This window comes from Globicephala melas, chromosome 1, assembly GCF_963455315.2.
Source record: "Globicephala melas chromosome 1, mGloMel1.2, whole genome shotgun sequence".
NCBI classification, from domain to species: domain Eukaryota; kingdom Metazoa; phylum Chordata; class Mammalia; order Artiodactyla; family Delphinidae; genus Globicephala; species Globicephala melas.
In genome coordinates, this window is record NC_083314.1 from 6,512,627 (window position 1) to 6,539,566 (window position 26,940).

General features: G+C 34.4%; 1 long non-coding RNA gene across 2 annotated transcripts in view; it reads right to left on the reverse strand.

Annotated features, from left to right (window-relative positions):
- Positions 1–26,940, reverse strand: part of LOC132593491 (uncharacterized) — a 134,219-nt gene that overhangs the window by 71,688 nt on the left and 35,591 nt on the right. For both annotated transcript variants that reach the window (XR_011377933.1, XR_009559083.1), the window contains one exon: positions 1,379–1,436. This is a non-coding gene — a long non-coding RNA (uncharacterized lncRNA). The remainder of the gene's footprint in view (positions 1–1,378; positions 1,437–26,940) is intronic.

The window sequence follows — 26,940 nt, forward strand, 5'->3', positions numbered from 1 at the left end:
TCCCTATTTTATTAACTTTAGTATTACATTAAAATCAACTTCTCAGGCCAATCAGAATTAGAAAATGTTGGGGGATTTATCTGAAGCTCTTGATCAATGTCATGCATATCAATATATATAGATTGGTCAGAAGAAGGCTTAAGAAATATCAGACACACCTTCATTAACATACACAAAAAGTCCAAATAATCCTTGGTGGCAGAGAAAGGGAATAATCAAGCTGATAAAAGTATCAAAATGCCTGTGAAGGGATAGAGTCATTACTAAAATGATATATATAAAAAATAATTCCCATTTTCCATTAGATAGGTCCAATCCCAGGAGTCACTGGAGTGTTTACAGACTTGTTTGTATAAAATCTTGGGGGAAATATTTTCAGGAGATATGTTTTAAGACAAATTAGGAAAAGATACATCGAAATATTTGGCAAGACGATATTGATCAAGCTCAGAGGGTGGATGGTGTAGTAAGGCTAACAGCCAGGCTTTGATTTATTTCCTCCTACTTGGGGACTGTAGAGACTATAGTTAAACTAGATCAGACCTCCTTGTAAATAAACTGATGACATTTATAAATGGGAATATACGTAAGAGTTCTTTTAAATAAATTCATTTTGGCAAGACATGACTTGTCTATCTGACTCTCTTATTGTAAATAAACCCAGAATTTAAGGATTTATAGAACATGATCAGCTGGAGAATGAAAGTTAGTCAAACACAAGGGTAACAATGCTAAAAGAAAAAAAACCTTTATCTAACAGTAATTTTATGGACACTTGGTTAGGTCTCCATGTTTTCATCATCCCAATGTGGGAAAAAGGAATACTTAGAAATTGCTTCTGATGGTTTTGGTCTCTCCAGAAAGAAGTTGGTACTTCTATAATATTTGAATTCTCTGAATAGTTCCTAAAGTTTGGTGTTGGAGAAAATCTATGATTTATGTGAGTCTGTTTTGACAATTCAATTATTTTATGGTAATGCAGCAAGGTTGCTTCAACATTTTTAAAACTCAATGTAAATTACCACATTAATAATGGAGAATATATAATCAACTCAATAGAATCAGGAGAATCACTGACAAAATTCAATACATATTTATGATAAAAATACATATCAGAAATTTTGAAACAGAAAGGCACTTTCTCAGTTCAATAAATATGTTTAAAATGTCTAACATCATACTTAACTGTGAAATATTGGATATTTTCCTCTAAGATCAGGATATCTAATCTCACCACCTCTTTTCAGCATTATAGTAGACACCATAGCTACTGAACATAGTATGAGACAATAACTCATAAAGGTTGGAAAGGATGATCATAAGTAGAAAACCTAAAATTATCTACAATAAAAATACTATGACTAATAAGTAAACTTACCAGTGTCACAGGATCAAAGTTAATACACAGAGAGAACTGTATTTCCACATGCTAGCACCTAATCAGTGGAAAACAAAAAAGAAAATAATACCATTTAAAATAATATTAAAACATTTAAAAATAAATTTAACAAATATTGTCTATGACATCTATTCCGATGATCATAAAATATTTTTAAGGGAAATTTAAGATAGGTGGATAAACATATCATTGTTCATGGAATTAAAGTCTCTCTCAATCTTTTAAAGATGTCAATTCTTACCAAATCAATATACAGAAACAGCACAGTCATAATTATAACAAAATTTATAGATACAGTCTAATCATAAAATTATATGAAAATGCAAAGAATTTAAAAGAGCCAGTAAAATCTTGGATTTCAAGACTCACTTTAAAACTGCAGTAGTATGGAATTGGTATAAATAATGATAATCAGATTAATATGAAATAAAATTTGATCAATGGAACAGAATAATCAGATATAGATTCATACACATGCTATCTTGACATTCAACAATGGTCTCAAAGAAATAAAATGGAGGGAGAAACAACTTTTCAATTAAGTGGTACCCAAAACATTAAAATATCTGTTGAGAAAAATAAATGAACCATGATCCTCTTCTCACACAACACATAAGAACTAATTCAAGAAGGATCATAAATCCAAACATAAAATATAATGACATAAAGGATACTATAAAAATCATGAGAAAATACTTCCATCACCTGAAGACAAAGTATTTCTTACATAGAGAGGGCACAAAAAGCACTAAGACAAAACCACAAAACTAAACCAAAACAAACGAACAAATATTCCATGAGTTGGGCTCATTGAACAAAGTCATTAGGATTAGAAAATATTGACTCAGATAAGAATAAAGTATTTATTATGTGTATCTGACAAATTACTTGTATCTAAACTATATAAAGTAAGCTACAATAGTGAAATAAAAAGATGCAAACCCGGGCTTCCCTGGTGGTGCAGTGGTTGAGAATCCCCCTGCTGATGCAGGGGACACGGGTTCGTGCCCCAGTCTGGGAAGATCCCACATGCCGCGGAGCAGCTAGGCCTGTGAGCCATGGCCGCTGAGCCTGCGCGTCCGGAGCCTGTGCTCCGCAACGGGAGAGGCCACGGCAGTGAGAGGCCCGCGTACCGTAAAAAAAAAAAAAAAAAAAAAGAAAGAAAGAAAGATGCAAACCCAATTTCAAAAAGAATAGCATAAGACGTTAAGCTTATAGTTCACAAAAATTATATACAAATGGCTTAAATGGGCATGGAAACATCACTAGTCCCCAGAAAAAGGCAACTTTAAGCTATAATGAGACATACATACCAATGATTATAGCTGAAATCTTTAAAATCTCACGATATTAATGTTTGTGAGACTGTGGGACAATTGCAACTTGCATACATTTTTATACAAGTCTTTTCAAAAAATATCTGACAGTTTCTTTTAGACTAAACATACACCTAACCTATGACCAAATTATTCCAACTCTAGGTGTTTACCAAAAATCAAATTAAAACAAATGCCCATGAAAAAAAAAAATGAAAACATATGATCACGAAAATATATTCACAAGAACGTTTTTAGCAGCTTTATTTATAACATATACAACATAGAAATGCTCTAAAAGTCCACTAATAGGAGACTGGGTAATCAAACTGTGACAGAATCACAAAATACAAGTCTAGACAACAACTACAAAACAAACAAAACAAATAGCAATTGATTCATGAAGCAACATGGATGCTTCTAAAATACAAAGTATTACTAACTTCACAAAATTACAAAGAAGGCAAAATAATCCATGGTGGGAAAATAAAGTATAACCATGTTGTCTTGGAGGAGCATGGGTTATCTGGGAAGAGGCATGCAGGAAATTTCTGGGGTGATGTTATGCTATCTATCCAGATAGGAGTTTGGGTTAACAGATGCATACATCTGTCAAAATGCATTAAGTGGTGTACATAAGTTTGCTGAATTTCACCCTATGTAAATTTTACCTGAGAAAACTGTAAACAAACATTAAATTCCTATCGGTGATATGTCTGTTAATATGTTTAGGGATGAAGTTTACTGATTTTGTCAGCCTATGTTGAAATGCATCTAAGTAGAAGAGGAATTGATGAATGTATGGTTAAAGGACTGAATAGACAGATAGATATGTGAACTAAATATAGTAAAAATAGTTTTTGTAGAATCTTGGTAATAAGTATATGGGTGTTCATTGGGAAATTTTCTGATGTTTTAAAAGTTTTCATAATAAAATGCAAAAAAATGAAAAAGAGCAGTAAGAATTATCAATAAAAAATTAATCCCACATCAATCAACATAAGGAAAATACTGGAACATCAATTATTAATACTGTAATTAAGATATTTCAGACATTGTAGATATTGCATTAAATATGGAAGTACAAAGCCCTATATATATATAATACATATATTTGAACATCACAAGGTAACATAATAGTTATTTGAATTAGTAAAATAATGTCCATACATAAAATAACTAGTGATACAATGTAAATGCTTTCCCAAAGATCAGTGAAACCTATTAGAAAGCCTAGCAATAGACCATTGTGGGACTATAAGCTAACAATTCTGAGAACATTACACACAGATACTGGAACAGAACAATTAAGTAAATGGATGTCGGACAGTGTGTGCTAGATTCCTCACTGTTGGAGGAGCGGAGTTATAGATAAGAAAGGGGAAGAGACTAAAATCATCAAGATGATAATGCATTAGAATTGAGGACTTCTGTGTGAATTCATGTTAGCTTAATACAGACACAGAGGGAAACACATAAAGCTATTTAGAGGTACATGTATAAACACAGGTGACTATACACATATATTCCTTTTTCTGTCCTTTGAGTAGGTCTAGAAGCAACAACACCTCAGTAGCAATGAGTACCCAGATCTTGTTTTTTTTAATCCATTTTCCAATGAAATTGCTGACTCGAGTGCCTTGAAATATAGAAGATGAGGCTGAAGCATCTTGTAGTGCCAAAAAGTAAGGAAGTACTTACAAACAAAAAGTATAAAACAACAAGAAACAACGCACAATGATAGGGGTATATCAAAGGCATACAAGGGCCATCTCAATAGGTAAAGTTGGAATACTTTGAGAAACAAAAGAGTATTGGATTATATCTCAAAATATAAATACATATGATGCATACGGGTATAAATAAGCAATTGAATAAATAGATGGGGTGAAGAGATAAGTGTCACCTACAGAAAAATTATAAATCATTTATGAAGATACTCTGTTCTCAAAAAGGGAGAACATCACTCCCAACTCACTGAGTATGGGCTATACAGTGACTTCCTTCCAAAGAGTATAGTATGGACAAGGAAAAAAGAATAACTCTCCAGTGGAGAAATCTGCCAAGTGCAACTTCATCCAGGTGGTTAAGATGAACACCAACAATGATAAGACATGGTGATAGCATGAATCCTTAATACAATATGATGAACATGGCACTTTACCTATGTTTTCTTCCAAAACACATAATCCCAGTCTAATCAAGAGGAAAAATATCAGACAAATACCAATTGACAGGCATTCTTAATGTACCTGAAAGACACTCCTTGAAACTGTCAAGGACATCAACAAGGCAAGTCACAGAAACTGTTAACACTCAGTTGGTACCTAAGCATACATGACAACTAAATTTTGTGTGGAATTCTGGATGGGATCTTAGAACAGAAAAAGGACTTGGAAGATAAAAAGGTTTTCCTTAGGAAAAAAGTAAGGAAATCTCTATAAAGTATAAATTATAGTTAATAATAATATAACAATGTTGGTTCATTAATTGTATACCATACTAATACAAGATTTCAAAATTAGGGGATACTGTGTATGGGGAGAATGAGAATTTACCATACTAATTTTGTACTGTTTCTGAACATGTAAAACTGTTCTAAAATAAAACATTTATTTAAAAATAAGGTAATACAAATTCCATGTTCCTCATAGGAAACCAAGTCTAAATGATTATACAAATTCTACCCAATTTCCAAAGAAAGCATCACTGTAGCATCATTTAAATTTTTCTAACCCATGTACAGCAAAAGGAGTGCCCATCTGATTTTTCCAACTCTCAAAATTATGAAGCCTTAACTAGACATGCACAGATTTAAAAAATATTATATGGGGGGGTATGAGTTATGAAATAAAATGCAACAATGTTAAAAGTACCATATTAGTTTCCATTTGCCATTGTAACAAATTACCACATATTAAGTGGATTTAAACAATACAAATTAATTATTTAATAGTCTTGGAGGTCAGAATTGTGAAATTAATTTCACTGGGTTAAAACCAAGATATAAGCACAGGTGTATTCTCTCTGCAGTCTCTATGGGAGAATCAATTTCTTCATCTTTCCAGCTTCTAGAACCTGCGGGTAGTCTTTGGCTCATGTCCGCATTACCCCAACCTCTGCTTCCATCATCACATCTCCTCTGGATCCCACCTCTTGCCTCCCTCTAATGAAGACTTGTCTTTATGATGCCCACATTGCACCCATAAGGGCAATCCAGGATAATCTTCCCATCTCAAGATCCTTAACTCAATCATATCTGCAAAGCCCCTTTGGCCATGTAAGGTAACATATTCAGTTCCATGGGTTAGGATGTAGACATCTTTGGGGAACCATTATTCTAAGCTACTAGGTACATATGAAAATATTGGTATGGAAACATCTATAACGAGTATCCTAAAAAAAACAGTTGTTTGCTGACTAGGTTAGTTTGCTTTGTTTTATGACTTCAAATGATCATATGCAACAACTGGTTTATGCACTTTTTTAGATTCCTGTGTCATGTACCATCAATATGTCCTTAATATCTAACTTTTAAACCATATTTTAAGCTTCAGTGTTTATAGTCCATGACATAATTGTTCTGTCCTTGTATTCCAAGTACTTAACATATTGTCTGGTACCTTTAAAGCATTCACCAAATGAATGCTACACATTAAGATTACATTTTATTTTATTGATCAGAATTCATGTTTTGTAAGGACAAGATTATTTTAAGGTATAGCATATGATCTGGAATGCTATAGTGACAAATAAGGTTTCCTTGGGAAACCTTGGGAGGGGATGTTGGATTGCCTCCTTGAAAATATTGCTTCTACCCTTTGGACATGTTGTTTTGGGCAAGTTACATAAACTCTCCTTATTTCAATTTCCTTCTCTCTAAAATGGCAGTGTTCATAGGATCTACCCCATGAAATTTTGTGAGAATCAGTGTATACTATATGTAAAACACTTAGATCAAAGTCTAGTTATAACAGACACTTTATTCTACTGCTACTACTACCATTATTATTACAATATTGGGGCAGTCAAGTACCTTTATATGTGTCATAAACAAAAATATGTTAAGGACATCTATATTGATTTATTTCAGATATTTACAAAATTTAAAGGAAATTGTATGTATGTTCCACCAGAATTTAGGCATTAATCTTGTGGAAAATTCAACTGATTTGTGAACACTATAATATTCTGGCTTTCATCGAGAATGAGACTATAATAAAAGATGTAAGGCTAAAAATGCTCTCCCTTTAATGTTAATCTCATCTTCACTTAGACAATCATTATTTATTTAGATTTATTCAGAAGTTCGGTTCAAAATATAAATGATATTTTTTTAAAAACTATTAATTTAAAAAAATGTATATTTGAAAGTGCAGCATATGCAAAAATATTATAAACTGTTCTACAACTTTGCTGGAGCTTGCTCTGGCACAGCTAAATTCATGATGATTAAAGGCATTTGCTTCATAAAATTCTCCAAGTTTCATATCTACTGTATTAGCAAAACTTTGAAATCCACTGTATACATTTAGAGCCCTAAATAAACTTTATTGTATCTGCTATTAAAATATATATTCCAAAAGACATCAATACCAACCACAAAGTCAAAAGAAACTAATATAAAACATTCAGTGTGCATTTTGAATATCTTTTCCAAAGGGCTCTATTTTATATTCAATTTCATAGAGGATGGTTTCCTTAGCAACTAACCCTCTGCCACATAGTTCTTTAATAGGACATTACTAAAAAATTAATGGTTAGGTATTATGTGGCTGAAAATGTGAGATTTTTACTACTTGTTAAAGTTATTATCCATTTTTTAAAATATCATTGAGGTACTTACAATTTAACACATTTGGGCCCTTAAATTTAGTGTGGTGTAGCTGAAAAAACACATCTCCTAAAATCGTCACCTCTAAGAAGAATTCATTGAACTTGCTAAAATTATGAATGGAATTTATCTTTATTGTCAGTGTTCACAGCAAAATGTACTGTAAAGGCAATGAACCTGATGCTAGAACAGGCTTAAATTATAATGATAAATAAGATTTCTCTTAAAAGATGGATATCCTCATAAATATACCTTGACTGTGCATTAATATATCTATTGTCCTGCAACCAGTTTTAATAGAATTGGAGATATAAATGTCTAGGTAGATCAAGTCACATATATATTCATATATATATTTATTTTATTTACTTTGGAGTTTGTATAATATAATACTGTGTATTTACCTAAGTGTATAAATGTCTTCAGTGTAAACTACCTACATCTCTTTCCTTACAATAAATGTACCTGCAGAAAAATGTTTCTTTGGACCTCTAAGAAAATGTTTTAAAACAAATGCACTTCAAGTCTTTAACTTATTGAGGAAAACACATCAATCATCTACTTGGAGTACTTTAAAGAGTGTTTTTAATATATGTGTGTATATATATATATATATATATATATTTAAAATATATATAAATTTTTCCCATTATTTTGCTACTCAGAGTCACCATGATAGAGATAACATAGGAAATGAGGCATTTATTCCATAATAGGAATTATTATTATTATTTAATAGGAATTATTATTACTATTATTTTTGGCTACACATTAATACCACAAATATTTATTGACCATTTATTTTTTATTTGCATTGTTCTATAAATAGTGACAATGATTATTGTGGACTGATTGATTACCCTCATTAGTTAATAAAATGTTGAAGATGGTTTGTAAGAAAAATGATAGAAAAGAAAGTGAAACTTCACAAGAATAGAGAAACAAGAATATAAAGGTGTAGAAATGAAGAAATTTAACAAGAATCCCTAAAAGAGCAGTTATCAGAAACTGATATGAGAATCCAGAGTACAGAATTAATTTACTGTTATAAAGTGATACATAAAAATACTGTGAATGAAATGATAACCACATTATATCTTCATCAAAAATTGAGAAAAATTTTCCACATAAAGCAAAGGACTGGATTATATACATTTTTCAAAATCTGTCAAATCAAAATACTAAAATACACAATACAGGTACAGACATATGACTCAGAGGTTCCTATGAAATGCCATCTTGGTTGGCATTCCAAATCACTGAAGGAAAGAAGCTGAGAAAAGTGACATGAAAATGTCATCTTTCCTTTACTCCTTATATAGAAATATATCTCATATTTAGAAAGTATTTATACCATGATGAAAATGAAAAATAATACCAAAAAAATTACTAGAAGTACAATGGATAAAAGAAAACATTAAAACTTTGTATTCAGACATTTTTCTAAACATACCATATACATCAAAAGCCATAAGAACATGAATGGTTTATTGAAAAGATATAATTATAAAATTGTAGGGAGTTCCTTGGGGGCCTAGTGGTTAGGATTCTGGGCTTTCATTGCAGTGGTCCATGTTCAATCCCTAGTTGGGGAACTGAGATCTCGCAAGCCACGTGACACAGCATGGCAAAAAAAAAAAAATTGTATAAAACAAGATACACCATTAGCGAAGTTGACAGAAAAATGAAATATTCAAAAATAAACACAACAATAATGACAAAGAGCTTCATTTTCCTTTTTATTAAAACAAAAGATAAAAATTATAAAATAAAAGATAATTTCATTGAGAATTTTCCAAAGCAAATATTAGAAACTTTTAAGGCAAGTCAAAAGAAGAAATGCAACTCATAACTATGAGAAAATGTATTTACATTCACTAATTACCACATGATACAAATAAGATATTCCTCCTATAAGATAAACCAAAATTTAAAATATTGCAAAATACCAGTATTTCCTGTGGAATGTTAGAATGCACACTCTTATACACTCTTGGTAGGCGTGTAAATTTACCTTTTTTTGAGCATCTTGGCATTATTTTTATTATGTGAAGGTGAAGGTAATGCTAGTAATTTTAGTAAAAATGGTAAGAAAAAAGTAATAACAACAACAAAAACCATAACTTATTGAAGACTTATGCACTAGTCAGTGTTCCCAGCACTTTAGCTCACTCAGAAATACTTAATATGATAGGCACTCTTAAATTCTCCATGTCAAACACTAGGCATCTAAGAAGAAATGTTTTAATATGTTTTCCTAAGGTCACATAACTAGTAAATGACAGAAATGAGATATTAGTCCAGGCATTTTGACTCCAAATCAAGTTCTATTAACCACTATACCACACTAAGGAAAAGTAAAAGTGAATTAAAAGTGCCAAAGGAGGTGATTCACCTATGTACAGTTATAGATGTAGATCTAGAGTGTATATATGAATAGAGAATATTCACCAAAGTTTAAAAAGTAATTATTTCTAGACATTTTAGGCTGAGATTTTGGCATGAATTAGAATTCACCCTAAACATTTTAAATGATGAGACTTCAATGGCAAGTCTTCCTTCAAAATCTGAGCACACATTGTTAGGGGTAAAAACAAGAAATGAGAATATGCCTAGAAAAATACTACAATGCAAAACTACCACAGCCCTTTTGATGAAAAGATAAGGGCAATAAATATTTTTACTGGAGCCGAGTATTTGCCACACAAAGATGGGACTCATGTACTAGGAGAGACATGGTCCTGAAGGGAATGCAGGAGAATTACTCCAGCTTATTTCAGTTTTGCCTTCCTTTTTTTTTTTTTTCCTCCCATTGTCCTAACCTAACCTGAAGTCCACAGCTGAATTATATTAGGGCAGGAGCTAGCCATCAGGGACTAGTCTTCCTGAGTACAGAGCAGGGCAAATGGGGGCAGAAAATGTGTCTAAGGAGCTGGGTGGGAAAGGGTGTCTCAAACAGAAAAAAATCAGCACTAGTAATTAAGAAATGCGCTTTAAAATTTTCCTCTTCTTAAATTATCTATGAGATATTTTAAAACTTCACAAGAGAGGACCTTAAAGATGGTGGAGGAGTAAGATGTGGAGATCACCTTCCTCCCCACAAATACATCAAAAATACATCTACATGTGGAACAACTCTTACAGAAAACCTACTGAATGCTGGCAGAAGACCTCAGACTTCCCAAAAGTCAAGAAACTCCCCCATGTACCTGGGTACAGCAAAGGAAAAAACAGAGACAATAGAAAAAAGAAAAAAACAGAAAGAAAAGAAGAGAGACGGGCCCTGCACCTCTGGGGGAGAGCTGTGAAGGAGCAAAAGTTCCCACACACTAGGAAGCCCCTTCACTGGTGTAGACGGGGGTGGGTAGAGGGAAAGCTTCGGAGCTATGGAGGAGAGCACAGCATCAGGGGTGCAGAGGGAAAAGTGGAGAGATTCCCGCATAGAGGATCAGTGCCGACGAGAACTCACCAGCCTGAGAGGCTTGTCTGCTCACCAGCCAGGATGGGTAGGGGCTGGGAGCTGAGGCTCAGGCTTTGGAGGTCAGATCCCAGGGAGAAGAATGGGGTTGGCTGCGTGAACACTGCCTGAAGGGGGTTAGTGAGCCACAGATAGCCGGGAGGTGGTCTGGGAAAACCTCAGGACCTGCCTAAGAGGCAAGAGGACATTGTTTTGGGGTGTACGAGGAGAGGAGATTCAGAGCACTGCCTAAACAAGCTTCAGAGACAGTCAAAAGCCATGGCTATCAGCGTGGACCACAGAGACAGGCATGAAATGCTAAGGCTGCTGCTGTAGCCACCAAGAATCCTGTGTGCAAGCACAGGTCACTATCCACATGTCCCCTCCCAGGAGTCTGTGCAGCCTGCCACTGCCAGGGTCCCAGGAGGCAGGGACAACTTCCGTGGTAGAACACACAGTGTACCCCAGGCTGTTGCAATGTCACGCCGGCCTCGGCCCCCTCAGGTTCACGCCGCATTCCATACCCCACTCTCCCCCTGTCTGAGCAAGCCAGAGCCGCCAAATCAGCCATTCCTTTAACCCCCTCCTGCCTGGGTGAAGAACAGTCACCAGAGAGGGACCTACGTATAGAGGCTGGGACAAATCCAAAGTTGAACCCCAGGGATTGTGCAAACAAAGAAGAGAAAGGGAAATATCGCCATGCAGCGTCAGGAGGAGCAGATTAAATCTCTACAATCAACTTGATGTACCTGCATCTGCGGAACACCTGAAGAGACAACGAATCATCCCAAAATTGAGGCAGTGGACTTTGGGAACAACTACAGACTTGGGGTTTGCTGTATGCAACAGACTAGTTTCTGATTTTTATGTTTATCTTATTTTAGATTTTAGCATAAGTTATCATTGGTGGATTTGATTATTGGTTTGGTTGCTCTCTTTTTTTAATTACTTTTTAATTTTAATAATATACTTTATAAATTTTTTATTTTAATAACTTTGTTATATATTATTTTATGTTAATTTTCCATTCTTTCTTATTTTTCTCCCTTTTCTTCTGAGTCGTGTGGCTGACAGGGTCTTAGTGCTCCAGCCAAGTGTCAGGTCTGAGTCTCTGAGGTGGGAGATCTGAGCTCAGGACACTGGACCACCAGAGACCTCCTGGCTCCACATAATATCAATTGGCGAGAGCTCTCCAAGAGATCTCTGTCTCAACGCTAAGACCCAGCTCTACTCAATGACCAGCAAGCTCCAGTGCTGGACATGCCATGACAAACAATAAGCAAGACAGGAACACAACCCCACCCATTAGCAGTGAGGCTGCCTAAAATCATAATAAGTTCACAGACACCCCAACACACCACCAGATGTGGTCCTGCCCACCAGAAAGACAAGATCCAGGCTCATCCATCAGAACACAGCCACCATTTCCCTCCACCAGGAAGGCTACACAATGCACTGAACCAAACTTACCCACTGGGGGCAGACACCAAAAACAATGGGAACTACAAACTTGCAGCCTGCAAAAGGAGACCCCAAACACAGTAAGTTAAGCAAACTGACAAGACAGAGAAATATGCAGCAGATGAAGGAGCAAGGTAAAAACCCACCAGACCAAACAAATGAAGAGGAAATAGGCAGTCTACCTGAATAAGAATTCAGAGCAATGAAACTAAAGATGAGGAAAAATCTTGGAAATAGAATGGAGAAAATACAAGAAATGTTTAACAAGGACCTCGAAGAACTAAAAAGCAAACAAACAATGATAAACAACACAATAAATTAAATTAAAAATTCTCTAGAAGGAATCAATAGCAGAATAACTGAGGCAAAAGAATGGATAAGTTACCTGGAATATAAAATAGTGGTAATAACTACCGCAGAGCAGAATAAAGAAAAAAGAATGAAAAGAATTGATCACAGTCTCAGAGACATCTGGGACAACATTAAATGCACCAACATTCATATTATAGGGGTCCCAGAAGAAGAAGAGGAAAAAAACGGATTAAGAAATATTTGAAGAGATTATAGTTGAAAACTTCCCTAATATGGGTAAGGAAATAATCAAGTCCAGGAAGTGCAGAGAGTCCCATACAGGATAAATCCAAGTAGAAACACACCAAGACACATATAAATCAAACTATCAAAAATTATATACAAAGAAAAAAATATAAAAAGCAGCAAGGGAAAACCAAAACATAAGATAAAAGGGAATCCCCAGAAGATTAACAACTGATATTTCAACAAAAACTCTGCAAGCCAGAAGGGAATGGCAGGACATATTTTTTAAAGTGATGAAAGGGAAAAACCTACAACCAAGATTACTCTAGCCAGGAAGGATCTCATTGAGATCCAATGGAGAAATTAGAAAACTTTACAGACAAGCAAAAGCTAAGAGAATTCGGCACCATGAAACTAGCGTTACAACAAATGCTAAAGGAACTTCTCTAGGCAAAAAACACAAGAGAAGGAAAAGACCTGCAATAATAAACACAAAACAATTAAGAAAATGGTAACAGGAACATACATACCGATAATTACCTTAAATGTAGATGGATTAAATGCTCCAACCAAAAGACATAGATTGGCTGAATGGATACAAAAACAAGACCCATATATATGCTGTCTACAAGAGGCCCACTTCAGACCTAGGGACACATAAAGACTGAAAGTGAGGGGATGGAAAAAGATATTCCATGCAAATGGAAATCAAAAGAAAGCTGGAGTAGCGATACTCATATCAGACAAAATAGACTTTAAAATAAAGACTATTACAAGAGACAAAGAAGGACACTACATCATGAATAAGGATCAATCCAAGAAGAAGATATAACAATTGTAAATATTTATGCACCCAACATAAGAGAACTTCAAAACATAAGGCAAATGCCAAGAGCAATGAAAGGGGAAATCGACAGTAGCACAATCATAGTAGGGGACTTTACACCCCACTTTCACCAATGGACAAATCAACAAAAATGAAAATAAATAAGGAAACACAAGCTTTAAATGACATGATAAACAAGATGGACTTAACTGATATTTATATGACATTCCATCCAAAAACAACAGAATACACTTTCTTCTCAAGTGCTCATGGAACACTCTCCAGGATAGATTATATCTTGGGTCACAAATCAAGCCTTGGTAAATTTAAGAATATTGAAATCACATCAAGTATCTTTTCAGGCCACAATGCTATGAGACTAGATATCAATTACAGGAAAAAAACTAAGAAATACAAACACATGGGGACTAAACAATATGCTACTAAATAACCAAGAGATCACTGAAGAAATCAGAGGAAATCATAAAATACCTAGAAACAAATGACAATGAAAACATGACAACCTAAAACCTATGGGATGCAGCAAAAGCAGTTCTAAGAGGTAAGTTTATAGCAATACAATCCTACCTCAAGAAACAAGAAAAACCTCAAATAAACAAACTAACCTTACACCTAAAACAATTAGAGAAAGAAGAACAAAAAAATCCCGAAGTTAGCAGAAGGAAAGAAATCATAAAGATCTGATGAGAATAAATGAAAAAGAAATGAAGGAAATGATAGCAAATATCAATAAAAGTAAAAGCTGTTTCTTTGGGAAGATAAACAAAATTGATAAGCCGTTAGCCAGACTACTCAAGAAAAAGAGGGAGAATACTCAAATCAACAGAATTAGAAATGAAAAAGCACAAGTTACAACTGACACTGCAGAAATACAAAGAATCATGAGAGATTACCACAGGGAACTGTATGCCAATAAAATGGACAACCTGGAAGAAAGGGACAAATTCTTAGAAAAGCACAACCTTCTGAAACTGAACCAGGAAGAAATAGAAAAAGTAAAGAGACCAATCACTAGAACTGGAATTGAGACTGCGATTAAAAATCTTCCAATAAAAAAACCCCAGGACCAGACGGCTTCACAGGTGAATTCTATCAAACATTAGAGAAGAGCTAACACCTATCCTTCTCAAACTCTTCCAAAATATAGCAGAGGGAGGAACACTCCCAAACTCGTTCTACGAGACTATCACCCTGATACCAAAACCAGACAAACATGTCACAAAGACAGGAAACTACAGACCAATATCACTGATGAACATAAATGCAAAAATCCTCAACAAAATAGTAGCAAACAGAATCCAACAGCACATTAAAAGGATGATACACCATGATGAAATGGGGTGTATCCCAGGAATGCAAGGATTCTTCAATATACGGGAGTCAATCAATGTGATACACCATATTAACAAATTGAAGAATAAAACCATATGATCATCTCAATAGAGGCAGAAAAAGCTTTTGACAAAATTCTACATCCATTTATGATAAAAACCCTCCAGACAGTAGGCATAGAGGGAACATACCTCAACATAATAAAGGCCATCTATGACAAACCCACAGCCAACAGCGTTCTTAATGGTAAAAAACTAAAACCATTTCCACTAAGATCAGGAACAAGACAAGGTTGCCCACTCTCACCACTCTTATTCAACATAGTTTTGGAAGTTTTAACCACAGCGCTCAGAGAAGAAAAAGAAATAAAAGGAATTCAAATCGGTAAAGAAGAAGTAAAGCTGTCACTGTTTGCAGATGACATGACAGTATACATAGAGAAGCCTAAAGATGCTACCAGAAAACTAATCAATGAATTTGGTAAAGTAGCAGGATACAAAATTATTGCACAGAAATCTCTTGCAGTCATATACACTACTGATGAAAAATCTGAAAGAGAAATTAAGGAAACACTCCCATTTACCACTGCAACAAAAAGAATTAAATACCTAGGAATAAACCTACCTAAGGAGACAAAAACCCTGTATGCAGAAAACTATAAGACACTGATGAAAGAAATTAAAGATGATACAAACAGATGCAGAGATATACCATGTTCTTGGATTGGAAGAATCAACACTGTGAAGATGACTATACTACCCAAAGCATTCTACAGATTCAATGCAATTCCTATCAAACTACCAATGGCATTTTTCACAGAACTAGAACAAAACAATTTCACAATTTATATGGAAACACAAAAGACCCCGAATATATCTTGAGAAAAAAAACGGAACTGGAGGAATCAGGCTCCCTGACTTCAGACTATAGTACAAAGCTACAGTAAGCAAGAGAGTACTGTACTGGCACAAAAACAGAAATATAGATCAATGGAACAGGATAGAAAGCCCAGAGGTAAGCCCACACAAATATGGTCACCTTATTTTTGACAAAGGAGGCAAGAATATACAATGGAGAAAAGACACCCTCTTCAATAAGTGGTGCTGGGAAAACTGGACAGCTACATGTAATAGAATGAAATTAGAACATACCATACACAAAAATAAACTAAAAATAGATTAAAGACCTAAATGTATGGCCAGACACTATAAAACTCTCAGAGGAAAACATAGAACACTCTAAGACATAAAACACATCAAGATCCTTTTTGACCCACCTCCTAGAGAATTGGAAATAAAAATAAAAACAAAAACAAATGGGATCTAATGAAACTTAAAAGCTTTTGCACAGTAAAGGGAACCATAAACAAGATGAAAAGACAACCCTCAGAATGGGAGAAAATATTTGCAAATGAAAAAACTGACAAAGGGTTAATCTCCAAAATATACCAGCCACTCATGTAGCTCAATATCAAAAAAAACAAACAACCCAATCCAAAAATGGGCAGAAGACCTAAAAAGACTTTTCTGCAAAGAAGACAAACAGATGGCCAAGAGGCACATGAAAAGATATTAGACATCACTAATTATTAGAGAACAGAAAATCAAAACTACACACTGGTCCGAATGGCCATCATCAAAGAATCTACAAACAATAAATGCTGGAGAGGGTGTGGAGAAAAGGGAACCCTTTTGCACTGTTGGTGGAAATGTAAATTGATACTGCCACTATGGAGAACAGTACGGAGCTTCCTTAAAAAACTAAAAATAGAACAATCATATGATCCAGCAATCCCACTACTGGACATAAACCCTGAGAAAACCATAATTCAAAAAGAGTCATGTATCACAATGTTCACTGCAGCACTATTCACAATAGCCAGGACATGGAAGCAAACTAAGTGTCCATCGACAGATGAATGGAGAAAGAAGATGTGGCACATATATGCAATGGAACATTACTCAACCAAAAAATAAACAAAATTGAGTTATTTGTAGTGAGGTGGATGGACTTAGAGTCTGTCATACAGAGTGAAACAAGTCAGAAAAAGAAAAACAAATACCATATGCTAACACATATATATGGAATCTAAAAAAAAAAAGGCTCTGAAGAATCTAGGGGCAGGAATAAAGACATGGACATAGAGAATGGACTTGGGGATATGGGGAGGTGGAAGGGTAAGCTGGGAAAAAGTGAGAGAGTGGCATTAACATATATACACTACCAAATGTAAAATAGATAGCTAGTGGGAAGCTGCTGCATAGCACAGGGAGATCAGCTCGGTGCTTTGTGACCACCTAGAGGGATGGGATAGGGTGGGTGTGAGGGAGGTGCAAGAGGGAGAGGTTATGGGGATATATGTATACGTATAGCTGATTCACTTTGTTATACAGCAGAAACTAACACAACAATGTAAAGCGATTATACTCCAATAAAGATGTTAAAAAAAAAAAAAAAGAAAAGAAAAGCCTGCACAAGCCACATAGACCAGCCTCACCCACCAGGGGCAAGACACCAGAAGCAAGGGGAACTGCAATCCTGCAGCCTGTGCAAAAGAGACAACAAACACAGAAATTTAAACAATATGATGGCAGAGGAATATCTTCCTGACAAAGCAACAAGATAAAACCCTAGAAAAACAATTAAGTAAAGTGGATATAGGCAATCTACCTGAAAAAGAATTCAGAGTAATGATAGTAAAGATGATCTAAGATTTTGGAAAAAGAACGGAGGCACAGACTAAGGAGATACAAGAATTGTTTAACTAAGAGCTAGAAGATATAAAGAATAAACAAACAGATCTGAACAATACAGTAACTGAAATGAAAAGTACACTGGAAGGAATCAATAGCAGAATAACTGGGGCAGAAGAACAAATAGGTGAGCTGGTAGACAGAATGTTGGAAATAAGGCCATGGAACAGAAGAAAGAAGAAAGAATACAAAGAAATGAGGACAGTTTAAGAGGCCACAGGGACAATATTAAATGCACCATTCATATTATATGGGTCCCAGAAGGAGAAGAGAGAAGGAAAGACCCGAGGAAATATTTGAAGAGATAATAGCTGAAAAATTCCCTAACATGGGAAAGGAAATATTCACCCAAGTCCAGGAAGCCCAGAGAGTCCTATACAGGACAAACTCAAGGATGAACATGCTGAGACACATATTAATCAAATTCACAAAAATTAAAGACAAAAAGAAAATATCAAAAGCAACAAGGGAAAAGCAACAAATAGTATACAAGGGAATCCCCATAAGTTTATCAGCTGATTTTTCAGCAGAAACGAGGCCAGAAGGGAGTGGCACAATATATTTAAAGTGATGAAAGGGAAAGACATAAAACCAAGAATACTCTACCCAGCAAGGATCTCATTCAGATTCCATGGAGAAATCAAAAGCTTTACAGACAAGCAAAAGCTAAGTTAATTCAGCACCACCAAACCAGCTTTGCAACAAATACTAAAGGAACTTCTCCAGGCAGAAAAGAAATGCCCAAAATTAGAAACAAGAAAATTACAAATGAGAAAGCTCACCGGTAAAGGCAAACATACAGTAAAAGTAGGAAATCATCTACACACAAATATGATATCAAAGCCAGCAATCATAAGAGGACAGTACAAATGCAGGAAATGGGAAATGCATTTGAAATTAAGAGACCAGCAACTTAAAACAATCTTGTATATATATAGATTGCTATATGAAAAACCTCATTGGAAAAACCCGAAAAAAGAAAATCTACAATAGATATATACATACACACACACACACACAAAAGGAATCCAAACAACACTAAAGAATGTCATCACAAGTCACAAGACAAGAGAACAAAAAAGGAAGGGAAGAAAAAACACATACAAAAACAAGTCCAAAACAATTAACGAAATGGCAATAAGAACACACATATTTATAATTACCTTAAATATAAATGGATTAAATGCTCCAACCAATAGACATAGAGTGGCTGAATGGATACAAAAACAATAACCATATATATGCTGTCTACAAGAAACCCACTTCAGATCTAGGAATGCAGAGAGACTGAAAGGGAGGGGATGGAAAGAGGTATTTCATGCAAATGGAAATCAAAAGAAAGCTGGAATAGTGATACTCATATCAGACAAAATAGACTTTAAAATAAAGACTATTACAAGAGACAAAGAAGGACACTACATCATGACTAAGGATCAATCCAAGAAGAAGATATAACAACTGTAAATACCCAACATAAGAGCACCTCAATATCTAAGGCCAATGTTAAGAGACATAAAGGAAGAAATCATCAGTAAACAATAATATTGGGGAGCTTTAACACCTCACATACATCAATGGACGATCATCCAGATAGAAAATGAGTAAGGAAACACAGGCCTTAAATGACACATTACACCAGATGGACTTAATTGATACTTATAGAGCATTCCATCTGAAAGCAGCAGAATATACATTCTTTTCAAGTGCACATGGAACATTATCCAGGGTAGATCACATGCTGGGCCATAAAGCAAGCCTCAGTAAGTTTAAGAAAACTAAAACCATATCAAGCATCTTTTCCAACCATAATGCTATGAAACTCAAAGTCAACTGCAAGAAAAAAAACTGCCCAAAACACAAACACATGGAGGGTAAACAATATGCTACTAAACAAACAATGGATCACTGAAGAAATGAAACAGGAAATCAAAAAATACCTAGACACAATTGAAAACAAATGCATGATAATCCAAAACCTCTGGAATGCAGCAAAAGCAGTTTTAAAAGGGAAGTTAGCAAGAAAATCTTACCTAAGGAAACAATGAAAATCCCAAATAAACAACCTAACCTTAAACCTAAAGGAACTAGAAGAAGAACAATACCCAAAGTTAGTAGAAAGAAAGAAATCATAAAGATCAGAGCAAAAATAAATGAAATAGAGATGAAGAAAACAATAGAAAAGATCAATGAAAATAAAAGTTGGTTCTTTGAAAAGATAAAACTGATAAACCTTTATCCAGATTCAACAAGGAAAAAGGGAGAGGGCTCAATTCAGTAAAATTAGAAATGAAAAAGGAGAAGTTACAATGGACACCACAGAAATACAAAGGATCATAGAGACTACTACAAACAGATATATGTCAAAAAAATTGACAACCTAGAAGTGGACAAATTCTTAGAAAGGTACAATCTCCCAGCACTGAACCAGGAAGAAATAGAAAATATGAACAGACCAATCACAAGTACTTAAATTGAAACTCTGATTTAAAAACTCCCAACAAACAAAAGTCCAGGACCAAATGGCTTCACAGACAAATTCTATCAAACATTTAGAGAAGAGTTAACACCTATCCTTCTGAAACTATTCCAAAAAGTTTCAGAGGAAGGAGCACTCCCAAACACATTCTATGAGGCTACCATCACCCTGATACCAAAAAAAAAAAAAAACAAAAGGAAAGAAAAAAGAAAATTAAAGGCCAATATCACTGATAAACAGACACAAAAATCCTCAACAACATACATTAAAAAGCTCATACACCATAAACAAGTGGAGATTATCCCAGAGATACAAAGATTTTTCAATATCTGCAAATCAATGTGATACAACACATTAACAGATTGAAGAATAAAAACTATATGATCATATCAATAGATGTAGAAAAATCTTTTGACAAAATTCAACCCATTTATGATAAAAATTCTCCAGAATGTGGGCATCAAGGGAATATACCTCAACATAATAAAGGCCATATGTTAGAAACTTACAGGTAACATCATACTCAATGGTGAAAAGCTGAAAGCTTTTCCTCTAAGATCGAGAACAAGACAAGGATGTCCACTCACATCACTTTCATTCAACAGAGTTTTGGAAGCTTAGCCATGGAAATCAGAGAAGAGAAAGAACTAAAAGGAATCCAAATTGGGAAAGAAGAAATAAAACTGCCACTGGTTGCAGAAGGCATGATACTATACATAGAAAATGCTAAAGATGCTATCATAAAACTACTAGAGCTCAACAATAAATTCGGTAAAGTTCAGGATAAAATATTAATACACAGAAATTTGTTGCATTTCTACACACTAACAACAAAGATCAGAAAGAGAAATTAAGGAAACAATCCCATTTATCATTGCAACAAAAAGAATAAAATACCTAAGAATAAACCTACCTAAGGAGGCCAAAGACCTGTACTCTGAAAACTGTAAGATGCTGATGAAAGAAATCAAAGATGACACAGATGGAAAAATATACCATGATATTGGATTGGAAGAATAAAAACTGTCAAAATGAATATAGTACCCAAGGTAATCTACATATTTAATGCAATCCCTATCAAATTACCAATGTCACTTTTTACATAGAAAAATCTTAAAATTTGTAAGAAAACACGAAAGAACCTGAATAGCCAAAGCAATCTTGAGAAAGAAAAGTGGAGCTGGAGGAATCAGTCTCCTTGACTCCAGACTATAATATAAAGCTACAGTAATCAAAACATTATTGTACTGGCATGAAAACAGACTTATATATGAATGAAACAGGATAGAAAGCCCAGAAATGAACTTACACACCTATGGTCAATTAATTTATGACAAAGGAGGCAAAAATAAACAATGGAGAAAAGACTGTCTCTTCAATAAGTGGTGTTGGGATAATTGGACAGCTACAGGTAAAAGAATTAAATTAGAACATTCTCTAACACCATACACAAAAATAAACTCAAAATGGATTAAAGTCCGAAGTGTTAGACAAGATATATAAAACTCTTAGAGGAAAACATAGGCAGAACACACTTTTACATAAATTGCAGCAGTATCTTTTTGGATCCACTTCCTAGAGTAATAAAAATAAAAACAAAAATAATCTGGGCTTCCCTGGTGGCGCAGTGGTTGAGAGTCCACCTGCCAATACAGGGGACATGGGTTCATGCCCCGGTCCGGGAAGATCCCACATGCCATGGAGCGGCTGGGCCTGTGAGCCATGGCCGCTGAGCCTGTGCGTCCAGAGCCTGTGCTCCGCAATGGGAGAGGCCACAACAGTGAGACGCCTGCGTACCGCAAAAACAAACAAACAAAAAAACCCAAAAATAATCAAATGGGACCTAATTAAACTTAAAAGCTTTTGCACAGCAAACAAAACCATAAACAAAATAAAAAGACAGCCTACAGAATGGGAGAAAATATTTGCAAACAATACAACCAACAAGGTTGCAATCTCTAAAATATACAGCTTATGCAGCTCAATATCAAAAAAACAAACAACTCAAGCAAAAACTAGGCAGAGGCCTAAACAGACATTTCTCTAAAGAAGACATACAGATGGCCAAAAGGCACATGAAAATTTGCTCAACATAGCTAATTATTAGAGAAGTGCAAATCAAAACTACAATGAGATATCACCTCATACCAGTCAGAATGGCCATCATCAAAAGATCTAAAAACAATAAATGCTGGAGAGGGTGTGGAGAAAAGGGAACCCTCCTACACTTCTGGTGGGAATGTAAATTGGTACAGTCACTATGGAGAACAACAAGGAGGTTCCTTTAAAAACTAAAAATAGAACTACCATATGATGCCACAATCCCACTCCTGGGCATATACCTGGAGAAAACCATAATTCAAAAAGATACATGCACCCCTATGTTCATTGCAGCACTATTTACAATAGCCAAGACATGGAAGCAACCTAAATGTCCATTGACAGAGCAATGTAAAAAGATGTAGTACATATATACAATGGAATATTACTCAGCCATAGAAAAGAATAAAATAATGCCATTTACAGCAATAGGGATGGACCTAGAGATTATCATACTAAGTGAAGTAAGTCAGACAGAGAAAGACAAATTTCACATGATATCACATATGTGGAATCTAAAAAATGAACTTATTTACAAAACAGAAACAGACTCGACTTAGAAAATGAATTTATGGTTACCAAAGGTGAAAACTAGTGGGGAGGGATGAATTAGGAGGTTAGGATTAACATATACACACTACGATATATAAAATAGATAATCAACATGTACCTACTGTATAGCACAGGGAACTCATCTCAATACTCTGTGATAACCTATATGGGTAAAGAATCTGATAAAGAATATATATTTATATAACTGAATCAATTTGCTGTAAAACTGAAACTAACACAACATTGTAAAGCAAATACACTCCAGTATAAAATAAAAGAAAAAAATTAAAGTATTTAAAAAATGGACTATAATCAGTAGAAAACTAAAATTATTTGGTTCAGAACAGACCTCAGAGAATAGCCTAGTTCTACAGCATATATTTCCTGTAATAATAAGGAAACTTGAGTCCTAATAACAGAGGAATGTTTATTAAACAACTATGAAGGAGTTGTTAATAAAGCACAGATATCCTGATTTACAGTCTAGTCCCAATATATCATACAAAGCAATGAAATCATGTCACTGCTACCTTTACTAGAAAACTAGAATATTCAACTCTATTATACTGTTATTCCTGGAGGTGACATGGCAAAGTTTATAAAGAGGTGTATATACACACATACACAAACATATATATATATACTTATGTGTATATATACTTATGTATATATATATACACATATACATACACATATATGTTTATAAATAATATATACAAATAAAAATATAAACCCTGAACCATTTTTAAAGAAAATGACAATAAAACATTAACTATCATATGTGTGTGTATATGTGCATGTATATGTTTTCCCAAAACCATATTATCTTTTCTTTAAAGCAATTATAAGATCATGCCAATAATTGTTCAAGCCAGGTAAAAAAGTAGTTTTTCACTTTTTTTCATGATAAAATACTTTGTCAAACACATCAAATTGTTTTAAAAGTAAACCACTCTGACTAAAGAGTATTAACAGTGCTTTGTATGCTGTAGTATAACACACCGTTAAGATGTCCAACTTTAAAATTTGTCAAGATTCGCATGTATACTTTGCCATGATGCTGAAAAATATCAGGCATTCATAAAAGAAAAAGAGTTTTTCCTTCACTGACAGTCTTAAGCTCTCAAGATTAGAGAAGTACCATTATAAATCATCACTAGGATCAGCACCAATTTGAACCCTCTGGATGAACTGTGTTATGTTTTTACAAATTACATCTCAGAAACTTCAAATACCCACATCAGTGAATCACAGTTGCATGAAACATCCACCCCGATACAATTTGAAATTATATTGTGACTATCCATCCCATGTCCACAGTATGGTTACCATGAATAAATAAAAGAATTAATGGTACCTATTTTGGTGATTAAATTTTTCCCTTAAGAAGATTTTAAATGTCTTTTATTTTGTTAAAATTCTGGCATAATTAGGACTATCTCCAGGTAATATACTGAATTTAAAAGTCAAAGAGGCATATAGTGCTAAAAGTACATTGATGATTTCTTTCTAACTTCCATCAAGAGTTCTTAGAGCTTATCACAGGGTCTGTCATATTGTACGCCTTCTATAAATTAATTTATCCTGGAATAACTTCACAGGGAATTTTTTTTAAGCTAAATCTTGAAGCATCAATTGAAGCATGCTTAATAGCTCTGGCTTTGGAAATCAAAAGGGTCAGCAAAGCCCAATTTTCAAAATTCGTTAACTAGATAAGGATAATGCAGTTTCTTAAACTTATTAAGTCTGTTTACTCAGTTGCCAGAAGCATCCTACCTAAGAGGCAGAGTCAGCCAGATGTTCATCAACCCCATTTCTTCTTCCTATGGGCTGCATGTCACAGCCCAAGGTAAACTTGAAGTCCACTTGTAAAGTGTAAAGGGCATACTTTTCAACTGCTTTTATCCCTGAATAACTGTGTGGACGACCACCTTATGTAACCAGCAGACAGAAATTTTGAATCACTTTGGTCTATGTTACAGGAACAAGAAACATATTTCTTTTCTGTTGAAATCACTATTCATTTTTGGTTGTTTTCATTATGTTGTTGTATAATAAATAAAACCAATATGTGAAAGATATTTTGAGGATTGAAAAAGAAAACACAATTAAAGATTTTAGCCCAGGAACTGGCACTAGATTTCTATCAATGATAACAGGGTCTCAGCAAGCACACACACCTGTAGGTAAATACAAAAATAACCATGTTTGGAAAGAAAAATTGCCTATCTGGATAAACAAATTAGAAAAGTTTCCCTTCCTTCATACTAATCCAATCTTTGGTTAATATACTTGGTTTAGCAAAGGGAGCTAACTTTCATTATGCCTATGCTAGGTGTCTATCTGAAGTGCAAAAACTGTACAACCATTTGGAGTTGTTGTTAAAGAGCAATAAAAACAATTGAGGGAGGACTGGGCATGGGAACAGGAGAAGTAAAAATGTAGTTTTTGAAAAAAAAGTGATGAGAAGTCTGAGTGATGGTGAGAGTGATGAGAGAAGACACTTAAACAGATCAGCAACATCAATGGTCTTAGAGAGTATCATACTAAGTAAGTCAGAGAAAGACAAATATCATATGATATCACTTATGTGTGGAATCTAAAATATGCCACAAATGAACTTAAACAGACTCACAGACATAGAAAACAAACGTATTGTTACCAAAGGGGATGGGTGGGAGGGATAAATTAGGAGTTTGGGATTAACATATACACACTACTATATATTGATATATAATAGATAAACAACAAGGACCTACTATATACCACAGGAACTATATTCAATATCTTGTAATAACTTATAATGGAAGAGAATCTGAAAAATTATATATATATTTATATATGTACATATATAAGAATATGTATGTAACTGAATCACTTTGCTCTACACCTGAACCTAACACAACACTGTATATAAACTATACTTCAATTTTTAAAAATTTTAAAAATTAAATATTGGATAAAATTAAAGTAACAATTCAGGGTCTTTGAATGAAAGCAATAAAGAAGGTATACTATTTTCAAAAAGAAAACATCAAATATTTCAAATTGTGGTGGAGATGACATATTAAACATATATAATACTACATTAACATTCAAGTTATTAATAGTCTAGTGCTCAATGTCCGGGAATGTGTTTGATGATTTAGGAGTCAAACTACAAATAGAATGCACAAGAATCATTGAGAAACTTCTTAAAAATAACTGGTCTTTCTCCACAAAATGAGACTTTGCTATAGAAAGCGGTTATTTTGAAATTCTTAGTGTGTTCAGCAAACTAAATGTACTCTGGTCCTGCTTGTCTCACAAACACCAGGAGGGTAATGCAGAATGTAGAATATTGTTTTTAAAAATGAATGCATTTTAAATATGTAATTTGATTTCTTGAGAACACACTACTGTACCAAAGAAATAACAGTACTTTAGCACTTTGATCATGAATGTACTTCTCAGAACAGAGGAAAATAAGTTTTCATACAATCTTCACTATTACATTGGTTGCAAGGTTTCAAACTCAGCAGTCTGACTCATGTCATTTACGTCACTTAAGTCACATCTGTCATCTTCACCCTACAATTTTTAAGCTATGTCTTAGTTTCCCTGTCTGCAAAATGAAGGATGAGAATAATGTCTACTCCACTGAACTGTGCTGAGGGGTAAGTGGAAAAAATAAAATCATGAAACATGCTTGGAATCATGGCTGCCATCGAGTATAAATGCCCTCATCAACATTTCTGTTTGAGATTGTTGTATTCGTGATTGAAAGCTGATACTAAGTATATAGCCTCATAGAATGCTGGAGCTTTGAAATGTGGACACCACCTATTTTAGGATCTGAAAAATGATGTAACAGGAACACATCCTTTTGAGCACACT